The sequence below is a fragment of the Pseudophryne corroboree genome, chromosome 5, assembly GCF_028390025.1.
Source record: "Pseudophryne corroboree isolate aPseCor3 chromosome 5, aPseCor3.hap2, whole genome shotgun sequence".
Taxonomy (NCBI): domain Eukaryota; kingdom Metazoa; phylum Chordata; class Amphibia; order Anura; family Myobatrachidae; genus Pseudophryne; species Pseudophryne corroboree.
Window position 1 is genome coordinate 451899960 of NC_086448.1, and position 14614 is coordinate 451914573.

General features: G+C 45.4%; 1 protein-coding gene across 3 annotated transcripts in view; it reads right to left on the reverse strand.

The window, feature by feature from the left end:
- Positions 1–14614, reverse strand: part of GABBR2 (gamma-aminobutyric acid type B receptor subunit 2) — a 1221295-nt gene that overhangs the window by 237984 nt on the left and 968697 nt on the right. The gene's annotated exons all lie outside the window — the stretch shown is intronic.

The window sequence follows — 14614 nt, forward strand, 5'->3', positions numbered from 1 at the left end:
TGGAATTTGGCCAGATGTAATGCACGCACAATATTGCTGGCGTTGTCCGATGTCACAAATCCCCAGGAGAGTCCAATTGGGGTAAGCCATTCTGCGATGATCTTCCTCAGTTGCCGTAAGAGGTTTTCAGCTGTGTGCGTATTCTGGAAAGTGGTGATACAAAGCGTAGCCTGCCTAGGAACGAGTTGGCGTTTGCGAGATGCTGCTACTGGTGCCGCCGCTGCTGTTCTTGCAGCGGGAGGCAATACATCTACCCAGTGGGCTGTCACAGTCATATAGTCCTGAGTCTGCCCTGCTCCACTTGTCCACATGTCCGTGGTTAAGTGGACATTGGGTACAACTGCATTTTTTAGGACACTGGTGAGTCTTTTTCTGAGGTCTGTGTACATTTTCGGTATCGCCTGCCTAGAGAAATGGAACCTAGATGGTATTTGGTACCGGGGACACAGTACCTCAATCAAGTCTATAGTTGCCTCTGAATTAACGATGGATACCGGAACCACGTTTTTCACCACCCAGGCTGCCAAGGCCTGAGTTATCTGCTTTGCAGCAGGATGACTGCTGTGATATTTCATCTTCCTCGCAAAGGACTGTTGTACAGTCAATTGCTTACTGGAAGTAGTACAAGTGGTCTTCCGACTTCCCCTCTGGGATGACGATCGACTCCCAGCAGCAACAACAGCAGCGCCAGCAACAGTAGGCGTTATACTCAAGGATGCATCGGAGGAATCCCAGGCAGGAGAGGACTCATCAGACTTGCCAGTGACATGGCCTGCAGGACTATTGGCTTTCCTGGGTAAGGAGGAAATTGACACTGAGGGAGTTGGTGGTGTGGTTTGCAGGAGCTTGGTTACAAGAGGAAGGGATTTACTGGTCAGTGGACTGCTTCCGCTGTCGCCCAAAGTTTTTGAACTTGTCACTGACTTATGATGAATGCGCTGCAGGTGACGTATAAGGGAGGATGTTCCGAGGTGGTTAACGTCCTTACCCCTACTTATTACAGCTTGACAAAGGCAACACACGGCTTGACACCTGTTGTCCGCATTTGTGTTGAAATAATTCCACACCGAAGAGCTGATTTTTTTTGTATTTTGACCAGGCATGTCAATGGCCATATTCCTTCCACGGACAACAGGTGTCTCCCCGGGTGCCTGACTTAAACAAACCACCTCACCATCAGAATCCTCCTTGTCAATTTCCTCCCCGGCGCCAGCAACACACATATCCTCATCCTGGTGTACTTCAACACTGACATCTTCAATTTGACTATCAGGAACTGGACTGCGGGTGCTCCTTCCAGCACTTGCAGGGGGCGTGCAAATGGTGGAAGGCGCAAGCTCTTCCCGTCCAGTGTTGGGAAGGTCAGGCATCGCAACCGACACAATTGGACTCTCCTTGGGGATTTGCCAGCTTAAGTCTTTTCTTTTTTCTAGCGAGAGGATGAGTGCTTCCATCCTCATGTGAAGCTGAACCACTAGCCATGAACATAGGCCAGGGCCTCAGCCGTTCCTTGCCACTCCGTGTCGTAAATGGCATATTGTCAAGTTTACGCTTCTCCTCAGACGCTTTTAATTTTGATTTTTGAGGCATTTTACTGATCTTTTGTGTTTTGGATTTTACATGCTCTGTACTATGACATTGGGCATCGGCCTTGGCAGACGACGTTGATGGCATTTCATCGTCTTGGCCATGACTAGTGGCAGCAGCTTCAGCACGAGGTGGAAGTGGATCTTGATCTTTCCCTATTTTTTTAACCTCCACATTTTTGTTCTCCATATTTTAATGCGCACAACTAAAAGGCACCACAGGTATACAATGTAGATGGATGGATAGTATACTTAATGGATGACGAGTGACGACACAGAGGTAGGTACAGCAGTGGCCTACCGTACTGCTATATACAGTATAATGGACCAGGTGGACACTGTCAGCAGACTGCTAAACTACTAGTATAAAAAAAAAAAGCCACCACAGGTATACAATGTAGATGGATGGATAGTATACTTTATGGATGACGAGTGACGACACAGAGGTAGGTACAGCAGTGGCCTACCGTACTGCTATATACAGTATAATGGACCTGGTGGACACTGTCAGCAGACTGCTAAACTACTAGTATAAAAAAAAAGCCACCACAGGTATACAATGTAGATGGATGGATAGTATACTTTATGGATGACGAGTGACGACACAGAGGTAGGTACAGCAGTGGCCTACCGTACTGCTATATACAGTATAATGGACCTGGTGGACACTGTCAGCAGACTGCTAAACCACTAGTATAAAAAAAAAGCCACCACAGGTATACAATATAGATGGATGGATAGTATACTTTATGGATGACGAGTGACGACACAGAGGTAGGTACAGCAGTGGCCTACCGTACTGCTATATACAGTATAATGGACCTGGTGGACACTGTCAGCAGACTGCTAAACTACTAGTATAAAAAAAAAGCCACCACAGGTATACAATGTAGATGGATGGATAGTATACTTTATGGATGACGAGTGACGACACAGAGGTAGGTACAGCAGTGGCATACCGTACTGCTATATACAGTATAATGGACCTGGTGGACACTGTCAGCAGACTGCTAAACTACTAGTATAAAAAAAAAGCCACCACAGGTATACAATGTAGATGGATGGATAGTTTACTTTATGAATGACGAGTGACGACACAGAGGTAGGTACAGCAGTGGCCTACCGTACTGCTATATACAGTATAATGGACCTGGTGGACACTGTCGCAGACTGCTAAACTACTAGTATAAAAAAAAAAGCCACCACAGGTATACAATGTAGATGGATGGATGGATAGTATACTTTATGGATGACGAGTGACGACACAGAGGTAGGTACAGCAGTAGCCTACCGTACTGCTATATACAGTATAATGGACCTGGTGGACACTGTTAGCAGACTGCTAAACTACTAGTATAAAAAAAAGCCACCACAGGTATACAATGTAGATGAATGGATAGTATACTTAATGGATGACGAGTGATGACACAGAGGTAGGTACAGCAGTGGCCTACCGTACTGCTATATACAGTATAATGGACCTGGTGGACACTGTCAGCAGACTGCTAAACTACTAGTATAAAAAAAAAAAGCCACCACAGGTATACAATGTAGATGGATGGATAGTATACTTTATGGATGATGAGTGACGACACAGAGGTAGGTACAGCAGTGGCCTACTGTACTGCTATATACAGTATAATGGACCTGGTGGACACTGTCAGCAGACTGCTAAACTACTAGTATAAAAAAAAAAGCCACCACAGGTATACAATGTAGATGGATGGATAGTATACTTTATGGATGACGAGTGACGACACAGAGGTAGGTACAGCAGTGGCCTACCGTACTGCTATATACAGTATAATGGACCTGGTGGACACTTTCAGCAGACTGCTAAACTACTAGTATAAAAAAAAAAGCCACCACAGGTATACAATGTAGATGGATGGATAGTATACTTAATGGATGACGAGTGACGACACAGAGGTAGGTACAGCAGTGGCCTACCGTACTGCTATATACAGTATAATGGACCTGGTGGACACTGTCAGCAGACTGCTAAACTACTAGTATAAAAAAAAAGCCACCACAGGTATACAATGTAGATGGATGGATAGTATACTTTATGGATGACGAGTGACGACACAGAGGTAGGTACAGCAGTGGCCTACCGTACTGCTATATACAGTATAATGGACCTGGTGGACACTGTCAGCAAACTGCTAAACTACTAGTATAATAAAAAAAGCCACAGGAGTGTTTTTCAGGCAGACAAACGTATACTGGTGGTCACTGTCAGCAAAACTCTGCACTGTACTCCTGCTATAGCTGCTCCCCAGTCCCCACAATTAAGCAGTGTGAGCACTCAGCACAGATATATCATGCAGCACACTACACTGAGCACAGATATAGTATGGAGCATTTTTTTCAGGCAGAGAAGAGAACGGATAAAAAACTGGTGGTCACTATCAGCAAAACTCTGCACTGTACTCCTCCTAACAGCTGCTCCCCAATCCTCCCCACAATAGTAAAATAAACAAGCAAAGCAATCAGATCAACTGTCTCGTATATAAACGGAGAGGACGCCAGCCACGTCCTCTCCCTATCAATCTCAATGCACGTGTGAAAATGGCGGCGACGCGCGGCTGCTTATATAGAATCCGAATCTCGCGAGAATACGACAGCGGGATGATGACGTTCGGTCGCGCTCGGGTTAGCCGACCAAGGCGGGAGGATCCGAATCTGCTCGGACCCGTGTAAAAAAGGTAAAGCTCAGGTGGGTTCGGTTTCTCGGAAACCGAACCCGCTCATCACTACTTAATAGTGACCGATCAGAACATTGCGGCACATGTGTACTGTGATAGACTTAATCATAGGTAATTATAGGTAAGCATTGTTAATTAGTACTTATTTGGGCTAACATCTATAAATATTGTCAAAGAGCTATAAATTATTCTTTTAACCATTAACCAAATAAATTTTTGTTGAGATCTTACAATGCCTAGGAGAAAATCTCAGTTGGTCATGACAGTACTACAGGTAATAGGGCGCACATTGCAAGAAGAGATTAGGATAGCCCAGAGAGAGAACATTGCCTCTTAGAAGACTGAGAGAGATGCTTCTCAGTGTCACACAGAGACTCCACAGCAGAGAAGTGCTTGCCTATTCTTGCAAAGACAGCAAACCCATATAAATAGGCAAGGTGACACCTCTTAAGAAAATTTAACTCATCTCTCTACACAAAAAGAACGTACCTGTACAAATAGGGAGGATGAAGCCTCTGAAGAAAGAGACGCCCACCTCTTTTCGGAAAGAGTGGAAACTCATGTACATAGGAAGATTGAAACATTTTCCGAGACACGCAAACGACACAAACAGATGTGTACTCATATATCTAGCTTCCTTGTGCGATAAACAGCCCTTCTAGTCCCGCTATGCCATTCCATGACCCAGTAACACTGAACATCTTTTTTTGCAACTTTTCCAGTAAATATGCGTCTTATTCACAAAGCAATGCAAAAGGAAGCACAAGCAGCTTCTGCTGACTAAAATGATATTTGGCATGCCTATAGTCTGTGTGCAACTGTGGCTGTATTTGCATACGAAATGCTACATTTACACTGTTTTTCTGGAAAAGTATTTTGCATGCAGATACAGCCACAGTCGCACACAGAATATAGGCATGCCACATATTTTAATCAACAGAAACTGCTTGTACATCCTATTACATTGCAAATAAGACACATTTAACTGGAAACTGTTGCATAAAAAGACGATCGGTGCTACCGAGTCACATGTCACTCACGTGCTTTGTGTTACGTGACTTGTAGCATACGGAGGATTGATGTTTGTGGACATATCTGTATAACACATTTTTTTAAAACACCCTCCATCCCACCTTTTATATTAGCAAAATACAATAACCCTAGGTAACTGATTTCCGTTATCTACGACTTCCACCCAAGCGGAGCCGGGTAGTGCAGCTAGTATACCATTATAGCTGAATATAAACATTTAAAGATATTAACATCTGTCTTGCTTCATAAAGGTCAAACCAGTAATAGACTTTTGAACATTTCTCCACATACAGTACAACTTCCCTCCATCAAACTACTGCGGTAATAATAAAAAAATGTGTCTTTCTCTGAACCAGGCCCTATTTTAACAAGATTTAGGGAATGAAAAGGATGTGGTTAAATGTTCACAACAAAGTATTATTCTTTCCACAAAAGGTCTTCCAAATGTTATCTGTGGCTATGGAAACTAGGCATCAATGCACTATTTCAGTTGGAAACCTTTGGTGCCTTATAGACATTGGGCCTAATTCAGACCTGGTCACACGCAGGCTATTTTTTGCACTGCTGTGACCAGGTAATCGCCGCCTACAGGGGAGGGGGTTATCGCTGTGCAGGGGTGCGAATGGCTGCACAGCCCAGGACTTACTCAGCTGCTGCGACGATCTGGGCCGCTGGTGACGTCAGGAACCCTCCTCCGGAACGGGTGGACATGCCTGCGTTTTTTCCAACACTCCCAGGAAACGGTGAGTTGCCGCCCAGGAACGCCTTCTGGCTTTCAATCTTCTTGCGATCACCCCTGTGATCACTTTCGTCATAGAAACCATCGCTGGCTGGCGACCACCGTCGCCGGACAGCAACATTCTGACATTTAAAACCTCAACGGATCGGAGTAAGTATTTTAACCCTAATCCTAGCCCTAACCCACACCTCCCACAGCCAAACCCTAGCCGTTCCTTACTGCAGTCTATCAGTAACCGCCCCCCCTGCAGCCTATCCCTAACCCACCCCCTAGTGCCCAACCCTATCCCTAAACCTACCCTAACCTTAAACCCAATACTTACCATTGGTATTCGGCTGTCGGCATTCTGGCCGTCTGGATTTCAACTGCCGGGATCATTACCGCATCCCTATCAAGGTGTACTTCCTTCCTCAGATGTACTACATAGATTGAAACACTCTTAACTAAGACAAGTAATAAAGACCATACTGGTGACCCCTCACTCTTATTATTAATGTAAGAGATAATGGTGATTAAACCAAGCAGTATTTTAAGAGACAAACTGGACAGTTTAAATTGATGAAGTCTGATTGAACTTGAAGTGACATAAACCTTTCCACAATAGATTTTCTGTTAGACTCAAAACCATGCAGATATAGGACACATTTCAGGATGCAGTTACAAAACCAGACATCTGGGTATCCACTTGTATATGTGACAAACAGGCAGATTTGTGCATATAAAGCATATCACCCAAATGTCACTTTTATGGGGCTGCAAAAATGGTGGAGTTTCAAATAAAAGTGGGCATTTCTGGATGCTCTGGGGGAGGGTTTAATCAGATTAAGGTGGTGTTTGGAAAGATTGGGGCAGGTCCTATTTTTATTGGATTTAAATGTTGGAAGATATGATAGAATGTTTACTATATGTCTGCGTTAAAAAAAATATTTTTTCCTTTTTATAGATAAGTAAGCACCAGATGGGTTGGGGCTTGGAGACCGGCGCTCAGGATCCCGGAACATACCGACCCAGCAGAATGGCGGCAGGGGGGCAAGCGCAAAAAAGCCCCTTGCGGGCTTGCTGCACTCGCCACACAGCGGTCTCGGTGGCTCGCTGCACCCACCACAGGTTCTATTCCCACTCTATGGGTGTTGTGGAATAGTCCCTGTGGGTTGGCATTCTGTCTGCCACCATTTTGATTGCTCGGGAGCCTGGCGTCGGCATGGTGACTGCCGGTATCCCGAGTGGCGGTCACATGACCGCATCCTCTCAAGCGGTAAAGGAGACCTAAGATTTTCATTAATAACGTTTGAGACAATAGACATTCACTACATTTAAATGCACTGATTTGCTGCTGTAGTTAAGATGAATTAAAACTGTAATAACACCTGCTGTATTGTATTGTATTGTTACAAAATATACAAAGGTTTTCAGCGCAGGTCTCTTTACATCAAGTACAGTTGTCTGAAAGTGTTGACGTTAATGCTGCTTTATTGATACAATGAGATAACAGATGTTCACACAGGAATCGCAAGGTATTGTTAAAGCTCTAACCACTACTTCCATTCCTTTTAACTCTAAATACCATTATTGTACGCCTAAAAAGACATCATTCTACAGCCTTAGTATTTTTCAGTTACACTTCTTACTGTGACTGAATCTCCTATTGTGCTCTTCACGTAAGTCAGAATGAGAAAGACGTCAGCATGTGATGTACATTATTTGAACCAATGTATTTTTAACATTCTTTTGAATGTTGAACTTTTTTCATCTCTTCTGAAAGCAGGAATGACCACCTACGCAGTGAACTGGGACACACATGATATGGAGGCTGTTTTAAATATAATGTAGCCACTAAGGATCAGATTTCTTTTATTAATTACTAATACACGTCTTTATTTAGTCATTTTTAACATATGTAAATGTTCTGCACATTTCACAGCATAGCACTGTCGCACTCTGCAGTCCAACACGCAGTTACGGGGTATGACGCTGTCAATTTGTGGCCCTCCATGTCATCGCTGGCCACGTGTGGCACCCCTAAAGTGTTTAGGCATTTCTCTATTATTGTAGCTGGGATTCTACTCTGGCATTTGCTGCCATTCTGAAACATGGGTGCTGTCATTTTGAATCTGATCATATGAAATGCTCTGCTAACCAGTTTTTCAGCAACTTCAGTCACATGGTCCTCCAAGACTTACAGCGCCTAGAGAGCCCTATTTAAATCAGCAACAACACATTGCCAGTCAGGGCCGGTACTGGCTGTAGTTACGCCCCGGGCAAAACTATAGGGGCGTGGCTTCACATGGGGGCGTGGTCAGTAACGCCCCCATTTGTGCCCCCTGTAGCGCCGCTGGAATAAACAAAAAAGTATATCTATCTCCGTTCCTGATCCAGACCAATGCAGACAGCCACCGGCGCCGCTCCTCTCCTTGATCAGCATAGACACTAGAGGTCAATTATGACCCCTAGCGTCTGTGCCACAATACTGTGCAGTGCGCGATGACGAAGCTAAGGCCAATAACATGACCACCTTCCAGGTGAGAATTTTCAACTCAACCGTTTTAAAGGGGTTCAAACCAGTGTGACTTAAGGAACTGTAACAACACGTTCAGGTCCCATGGCACCACTGGGGCCACAAAAGGAGGCTGGATGTGTAGCATTCCCTTCACAAACATCTGGACTTCCGGAAGAGAAGCCAATTCCTTCTGAAAGAATATCGATAAGGCTGAAATCTGTACCTTAACAGAGCCTAACTTCAGGCCCATATCCACTCCTGTCTGTAGAAAGTGGAGAAAATGGCCCAGGTGGAAATCTTCCGTAGGAGCATTCTTGGCTTCACACCAAGATACATACTTCCTCCAGATACGGTGAAAATGTTTCGCCGTCACCTCCTTCCTAGCCTTTATTAGAGTAGGTATGACCTCCTCCGGAATACCCTTCTCAGCTAGGATCCGGCGTTCAACCGCCATGCCATCAAACGTAACCACTGTAAGTCTTGGAACGTGCAGAGTCCCTGTTGTAACAGGTCCTCCCTTAGCGCAAGAGGCCAAGGATCTTCTGCGAGCATCTCCTGAAGATCTGAGTACCAGGCCCTTCGAGGCCAGTCTGGGTAAAACCTCCATATGCTTTTTTGAATCCGCATCACCCGTCCATTGGCGGGTCCATAAGGATCGAAATAGCCATGGCATTGGCTCTGGAACCCAACAATCCAATGTCTCTTTGAGCGTCTTTCATATATAAGACTGCGTCTTTAATATGTGCTAAAGTTAGCAAAATAGTATCCCTATCTAGGGTATCAAGGTCAGCTGACAGGGTATCTGTCCAAGCCGCAACTGCACTACATACCCATGCCGACGCAATTGCCGGTCTACGTAAAGTACCAGTATGTGTATAAATAGACTTTAATGAAGTCTCCTGCCTGCGGTCCGCAGGGTCCTTGAGGGCCGCTGTATCTGGAGACGGCAGCGCCACCTTCTTGGACAGGCGTGTTAGAGCCTTGTCCACTATGGGAGAGGATTCCCAACGTGCCCTGTCCTGTGTAGGGAAAGGGTACGCCATAAGAACTGCAGTCTCTTATCTGGAGATTCCCAAGCTTTTTCAAATAACTCATTAAGTTCATGAGATGGAGGAAAGTTTACCACAGGTTTCTTTTCCTTATACATGCGCACCCTCGTGTCGGGAACAGAGGGGTCATCTGTGATATGCAAAACATCTTTTATTGCAATAATCATATACTGAATAGTTTTTGCCACCCTAGGGTGCAATCTAGCATCATCATAGTCGACACTGGAATCAGAGTCCGTGTCGGTATCTGTGTCCACAATTTGTGACAAGGGACGCTTTTGAGACCCTGTCAGTCCCTGTGAGTCGGTCCAATCCGTGGATTGACCCCCTGATGTCTCCCTGGATTCTGCTTTGTCTAGCCTCCTATGCAATGATGCTACACCTGCATTTAACATATGCCACATATCCATCCATTCCTGAGTCGGCACTACCGACGGGGACACACCACTCATCTCCTCCACCTCCTCCTTTGATAAGCCTTCCGCTTCAGACATGCCGACACGCACGTACTGACCCCCCCCCACACACACACACACACAGGGATATAACTATACGGGGACAATTCCCCAACCAGGCCCTTTGGAGAGACAGAGAGAGAGTATGCCAGCACACACCCAGCGCCAAACTGACACTGGAAAACCCAGATAGTGCTTTTATATATAATGCCAATGCTATTCCCACTCACTGCGCTTGAAATGTGCCCCCCTCCTCTTTTTTCAGCCCTCTGATGTGTTCAGCAGGGTAGAGTCCAGGGAGCCAGCGTTCTCTGCAGCTTCTGTGGAGAAAATGGCGCTGGTTAGTGCTGAGGGATCAAGCTCCGCCCCCTCCAGCGGCGGGCTTCGGTCCCGATTCAATTTCATAAAAATGGCGGGGGATAGTCTATTTGCTGCCTCCGCAGCCTAATATATATATTTGTGCCAAAAACGAGGTTTATTGCTGCCCAGGGTGCCCCCCCTGCGCCCTGCACCCATCTGTGCCTGTGTGTGTTGTGTGGGAGCAATGGCGCGCAGCGTTACCGCTGCGCGCTTACCTCATGAAGATCTGAAGTCTTCTGCTGCCTTGAAGTCTTCTTTTCTTCTCATACTCACCCGGCTTCTATCTTCCGGCTCTGCGAGGAGGACGGCGGCGCGGCTCCGGGACGAACCCCAGGGTGAGACCTGTGTTCCGACTCCCTCTGGAGCTAATGGTGTCCAGTAGCCTAAGAAGCAGATCCTATCATTTAAGTAGGTCTGCTTCTCTCTCCTCAGTCCCACGATGCAGGGAGTCTGTTGCCAGCAGTGCTCCCTGAAAATAAAAAACCTAACAAAATTCTTTTACACAGAAAACTTTAGGAGCGCTCCCTGTAATGCACCCTATCTCCTCTGGGCACAAGATCTAACTGAGGTCTGGAGGAGGGGCATAGAGGGAGGAGCCAGTGCACACCCATACTAAAAGTTCTTTATAGGTGCCCATGTCTCCTGCGGAGCCCGTCTATACCCCATGGTCCTTATGGAGTCCCCGGCATCCTCTAGGACGTAAGAGAAATGGGTTTTAGCTTTCTAAGCAAGTGTGAGAAGCTTGAATTGGATACAGAAGAGGAAGGGGAGTCAGTGAAGGGCTTGTAAGAGAGGGGAGGTAGACATAGTACATTTGGAGAGGAAGATGAGCTGGACAGCAGCATTGAGGATTGATTGGAGTGGAGAGATGTGTTTGTTAGGGATGCCAGATAGGAGGATATTACAGTAGTCCACTCTGGAGATGACCAGTGAGTGGACAAAGGTCGCAGTAACATCCAGGGTTAGAAAGGGTCTGATCCTGGAAATATTTTTGAGATGCAAATGGCAGGACTTGAGATAATCCTTACACAAACCTGCGGAGATCAGCTACGGACTTATTTATAACCATTTTGCCCACCCTCGAGCTGTGCTATTCCTTGAGTAGCCGCCTTATAGTAAACATGGCCCCAGACCCTTAGGTGGCAGTTCCAAACATTGACTATTTGATGTGAGATGACAATATTGCATGCAACTCTTGCTTGACTACCTTCTTACCTTAGCGTACACATGACATCCTCCCTCATGTGTGCTGGGTATTCTTTTCTGCCTGTCTCTACCAAACCTATCTTGAAATACCAGCATAACACAGTCTGTAATTGATCTAATCTATGGGGGTAATTCAGATCTGATCATAGATGTGCTAAATTTAGCACATCTATGGGCTAGTCTGCTCCACATGTCAAGCCCTACCCCCCCCCCCCCCCCCCCCGAAAGGGTGCAATCATCGCACAGCAGTGATGCATTCGCGCCAGGCAAGTAGCTTCTTGCCTGCGCAGCCTAGCTGCGCTGGCAGGTGGCTACCCACTGTGTCCTGGTCACAGCAGCTGCGTGTAACATTACACAGCTGCTGCGCCCACCCCCGCAACGGTCCGGACATGCCTGCATTGTCCGAACCGCGCCCACCAATGGTGTTCTAATGCCATTGGCATGCCCCCTCCCGCCCCGCGACCGCCTCTGCCCGCCAATCACTGTTAGCATCTCACTGGGCCTCCCAGGGAGCGCACTCCACAAAGGGCTTCAGACTGCGATTGCTACCACTGCAGCGATCCAGTTTGAATTACCCCCTATGCACATTACTGACTTAACTAACAAAACATAGACATCAAAAAACTTTGCACCCATTGACCCAAGGTAAATTTTCTTTCAAAAATCTCATGAAATCCCTGAGCATATTCTAGTCTAGTTGTAGAGCCCAGAGCTATTCAATTTCAGCCTGTGGTGAGCTGCACTTACTGTACTACATATTTCTGCTCACACCCTCCCAAAGTGCAAACAGAAATCTGCAGTAAATAGGGATTTTTGCCCTTACTGCGGCCACTGCAAGCTCGTTAACCCATAGCACAATGCACTTAACCCCGTATTGGTTAATGTGTGTTAGCCCTGGCTTTACTGCAGAAAGAGATGGTCTTAAAATTGAATAGCTCCAAGCTTTAAAGCTCCATGGCTAATTGAATATCCCCCCATATGTTGAGATGAAATGTGTGTACTTCTGATATGCTTTTGTGTGTCAACTCTGATCATTGCACCACTATTGCCAACTTTAAGTGCAAAAAACGATCTCTTAATTGACTGTTGAGCTGAGTGTATTACTCTGCAAGCAAATATATTATATAATAGAGTCGTGCATTCTCTCCATTTTATAACTTTCATAACAAATGTATGTCTAACTTCCAAAGTGCACATTCTGGCTATCTGTGTTGTCTAATTGAGTACTGTGAGAAATAGTACTGTTTTGCTGGACTGGGAATCATTAAGTGTGTAATTACGGGTAACATCAGTGTAAAGGATTTTTTAAGCCATATTTAAGTCCAGCTCATACAGCTATTTTAATGTAACATCATCATCGATATTTCCCCTCCAGAGTTATATAAAACATTTTACATGGCATACCATTACTTTGCAAGAGAAGCTAAGATAAGAGTTGTTCCTGGCAAGGTTGGTTAATGTGAATTTTCTGGCTCTGTTTCAGCCTAACTTCCAGGAACAGCCTTAAATTACTCCATTACTGAGATGTTCAATCCGGAACTAAGGAGACAAAGGCAGGGAATGGGATATCATTATTGAAACCTCTGTAGAATTGATTGAGTTGATGGAGAAAGCTGTCGTATTATATACATACATTTGAGCTGAATAAATTTTACAGGCAATCAATGCAATGTGAAATTGAGTATTTAAGTTTCTTCAATTCATTGCAGATGCCAGAAGCTCTAAAATAGTTAAATCGCTGTTTCTTATCACTACGTCATTGTATGAAAGCATTAAGGCTATGCCTAATCTACAGTGACATTCCACATCAGCAAACATTTTATCCCTGTGAATGGCGCATTTTACTTATTAATACTTTATAATCTCAGTGCTCATGCCTTATACCATGATCATAACATGACGTAAAACACTGCAGTGCCAGATTCTTGATTCTGGAATGCAATATGTTGAGTGCCAGAAGGAAGATCTGCATCATCTGATGTTACGATGATAGTACAGAAAGGGGTTTTCATGTTCTTTCAAAGAAATGATAAAAAAATATACCTAAGCATCATCAGGAAAGATCGTGGCTTTCAATTGACTTTTTTCCTGCAGCCATGTGGAAGCTTTTTCTAGTTTCATCTACGTTAGGCCTTACCAAGCATGTCTAGTATACTAATGGGTCCTGCAAATCTATTATTTATTGCCATAGCATCTATTATAAACTCTGTGCAAAAAAAGTATCTTGTGTTTATAGTTCCTTGCTCTACTTTGAATTTGTGAAATGGCATTTAAAGACACAGATAATCTTGGAACCTTGGAATTTCTGTACATCACTTATCATCGCAGGAATCATAATCTAATTAGAAAAGACAAAACAATTGCATTTCTGACACAGTATAACATGCAGACACCATAATTGACAGCATTCATACAGGTATTCCATTTGCAGCATCTTACAAATAATTGGACAACAGCCAGGGCTGCAACTAGGAGGGCTAAGGGGGCATGTGACCCGGGCTCCTGATTCGAAGGGGCGCAGGATTAGAGGGTCCACCTTGTCCCCAGGCACAGACAGCTGCAGCGCTAGCGGAGGAGAACTCTGGGACATGGGATTAGAGCATTCCCCCTGTCCCTGGGCACAGGCAGCTGCAGCGCTAGCAGGAGAGATCCAGGGCACGGGATTAAAGCATTTCCCCTATCCCCAGGCAGCTGCAGTATTAGTAGGTAGCTCCAGAGCTCCGTGCCTGGGTGCGGGCAAGTGACCCTTTGGACAGGTATACTCAAACCCCGCAGGGCGCTGGTCACCTGTTACCCTGCACTCTTATACTCAATGACTCTCATGCTGACGCTACTCCTGAGATGCCGGGTCACAGAGCTCACAGGAGATTTCTTCTGCAGGGAAACCACCTCAGCCGCCACCCCCACCCCCCCTTCTCACACACACACACATACTGTACTTCTGACAGGTGTATAGAGCGCGCCTGCTTCCAGTAGATGTGC